Genomic DNA, 3380 nt, shown 5'->3' with positions numbered 1-3380 from the left:
AGGAAGGAAAGGGGGGGGGGGGGGGGGGGAGAGAGAACGAGGGATGATTATCGTTGCACGTTTGTGCGAAACGGACATATTGGTCAACGTTGGAAACGTGGAAGATGGCTGCCCTTTCTCGAAATTGTTTTTACGACGCAACGTGTTCCACGTGATTCGCGAAACAAGACCTAGACGACGTTAATTAGTCGAACAGTGCTTACCCTGAAAGTTTCGTGCAATAACGTCGATACACTTTCTTTTCTTTCTTTCGTCCTCCCGAAGTAAAGTTATTTTAATGTATATATACCGGTTACATGCGAAATCTCACAGCACAGGCGTTGGCTTCCTACTACTCTTGCAACCGCTATTCAAAAGCTTCCGGCTTACTAACGTTGTTTCCTCTCTACGCTCACGATTCATCTTCTCTTCCCTTCCATTTACCCTCTCTATGTGCTCTCGTACTCTCTTCAATCTTTTTCGTGTCTCCTTGTCATCGTTACCGCCGCCGTTCGTACATCAAGTTTTCTCCCCACCGAGAAATAAACAGAGTTTCTACTGCTCAGCCTTCTTCGATTATATGCGACGGTTCCCTATGTGTGCACCTAAGTCTCGTCGTCCACTGATCGCCGCGTGGTTACTTTTCTATGCTCGGTTTACTACGTATCAGACGTTGGATCGCGAAACTCGTCCCACCGCATTGCGTTGCATATACCACCGTTGATCCTTTCCCGTTCCGTCACGCGACACACTCCATTCCATACCACGACGCGACCATCGAGAGAGCTTTGCTCAGCTTTGCCCCGCCTTTGCCTTCTCCTTCTCCCGTTTTCTACACGCACAACTATCCCGCTGCTGCCGTCGCCACCGTCGTCGTTCACGTCCCAATTCGGCTAGCGTATATAACTTTTCTTTATCGTTCGTATGAACGTTTGCGGAACCTTCGCGCGTTTCCTTCTCCCGCAAAAATTCTACTACCGAAAATTTATTCATCAATCCCAATCCGCTCCTCGTTCTATTACCCTTAGACGTCTGAGGGACACCTAATACGCGATTCATACATTTTTCGATGTTTACCTACGCATTTTTAAGTATTCTCCCTCCTATTTCTCATCCACAGCGCACACATTCTCGTTTTCCGAGTCGGTTTCTTCGATAATTCGTACAAACGAATCATCGTCTCACAGAAAGTCTAATGAATATTGAAATTGTGTAATGAAATTGTAATGTGTTATTATTGTGAAATCAAAAATTAACATTCAAAATAATTTCCTATCCGGAACAAAGTATGTATTTGCGCGCAACATTAGAAATTTTTGATTCACATAGCTGGTAAAACAGAGAAATTTTCCGTTACTCCGTAATTATGTGAAAAGAAATGTATAGGAAGGTAGTTTTCAACGATAGTTTATGTAGTAGATAGCTGCCGACTGTGCTGTAGATACTTGGCATTGTGCCAGAGCGCCGATAGAATCTGCAAATCTCTCAGTTTCCCTTAAAATACATTTCTATTTTAGAAGCCGGAAAGTCATTGATAACACCTCAACTTCGTTTATGTACTGCTACTAGTTTCATCATTCCTTCCATCCATTCTTCTTATCTTCTATTCTTATTCTCAATTTCGAACTTTTCCTAATCTAAAGTGGATTTAGATATTGTTCATCCAATGAATTTTTCATTATTTTTCACTACTTCAACCAAACACGCTTGTATCTTCCCAAATTTCGTTTCTTATAAATTCTCCAATAACCTTCTACACTATAGGTTTCACATATTTTTATTACGAATTAACAAACATCTTGGGTAATAATTATGTCACGCCACTTGGGAAATTACAATTTTCAAGATAATGAGATAACACGCAAAACGGAAACTCCCATTATCGTTAAGGGGTAGGGTACACATTAATAATAATATGTAGCATTAATAGAGAGAGAGAGAGAACGAGAGAGACCTTCTTCTCGATACATACATACGAGTACATATACCCCACTTTCCTTCTCGCATTTTACTATAATCATTCTTTACTACAACCTTTTCTCTCCGATAATATTCATCGAATCGAATTATTATTCTCCTACATTATTAACAACCAATCATCTCATCATCTACCTACCATTGTTTCAATTGACCATTGTTTAATATGCAATCGCATATTAACACTATTTTAATGGACAACACATTTTTCTCATTCCTTCTGCCATAAAAGAGGTAAACTTCCGTTATGCGAACAGAAGATCTAATAGCATACCGTGGCGATGAAACCTTGTGAAGTTTGCCAAAACTAATATGGAACGAATGCGTACGTATGTATGTATAAACATCGCCTACTTTGAATTAATAACGTTTACCAATGTCTTCGAATGTATGCAGCCAAATAAACTTTTCCGCAACAGAAATTTCGCGAATTCGTCTCGCATGCCAAATAAACGAGTTTCGTAAGTTTCGCTAATCAAATTTGCACAACCAGTCAGACGATCAATCGTTTGTTCTGGGACGCGCGCGCATGCGGCAATCTTACGTCCCCTGATGTTAAGCGATCGATAGTAGTTCATACCCATTTGAAAAATTATCATTGCTATTTATTTCTTCCGTGAATTTTTTCGTTAATACGATCAACATGAACATTTCTTTCGGAGACTTTTATTATTCGAATATCTCATTTTAAACGTTATAAATCCTATCTTATTTTATCGTATCGTATCGTGCCATATCCTACTTATGTAGGTACTCTCCTGCCTAAGTGATATTTCGTTACATAAATTCAACTAGATGAATCTCACTGCGATCTACCTAAGCAAATTTACCAAGTAAAACGGTAACAACGAATCGAACAGGAAGAATAAGAAGAACATTTACCTGTCGGCGGGTCCTATCAATGATTGATGGCACGCGCGCGTGTTCCTGCTACACACCACCGTAAATTCTGTTGTCTATACGTTGTTCGATGATCCAACTTTTTTTTCCTTTCGTCCTTTTTCGTACTAGTACCAGTTTCGGTTGGCTTTCCGATTAATTACCGTAACTCGATGCACGTCAATTATACAATTCTTTGTTTAAAGTATGTTTAACAATTGCCCTCACTTGATTATTTTAAAACTAAATAAGAATGCGTCAATGAGAAGAAAACACGCTGGGTGACTGGATTTCGGAAATTATTTCCACCAACGATTCACTTATTCCAACTATTGCGAATTCAGATAAAACGCGTAGTCATTCCTAATCCGTTCGGACCGCTTGACTAGCACGATTTGTCTGAATTTAGTTCAAGATACCCGACCGTATCCTACAAATCGAACAGCAAATAATTTTTCCTTCCACCTGACGCGACGATGTCGCCTCTCTCGGCAAATTTCCAGTCAATGTCAGCCAAACTACAACACGTGTTTGCGCTCTCTATC

At 39.9% G+C, this 3380-nt stretch overlaps 1 protein-coding gene across 1 annotated transcript in view; it reads right to left on the bottom strand.

Moving 5' to 3' along the window:
* LOC108571860 (putative glutamate synthase [NADPH]) overlaps positions 1-961 on the bottom strand; it is an 18103-nt gene extending 17142 nt beyond the window's left edge. The window contains exon 1 of the mRNA XM_017934008.1: positions 204-961. The gene's annotated coding sequence lies outside the window, so the exon portion shown is untranslated. The remainder of the gene's footprint in view (positions 1-203) is intronic.
* Between the last annotated feature and the right edge of the window lie 2419 nt (positions 962-3380).

This window comes from Habropoda laboriosa, unplaced genomic scaffold (assembly GCF_001263275.1).
Source record: "Habropoda laboriosa isolate 0110345459 unplaced genomic scaffold, ASM126327v1 scaffold99, whole genome shotgun sequence".
Lineage (NCBI taxonomy): Eukaryota > Metazoa > Arthropoda > Insecta > Hymenoptera > Apidae > Habropoda > Habropoda laboriosa.
Note: the sequence above shows the minus strand (reverse complement) of the source record. Positions and strands in the feature narration are given on the sequence as shown.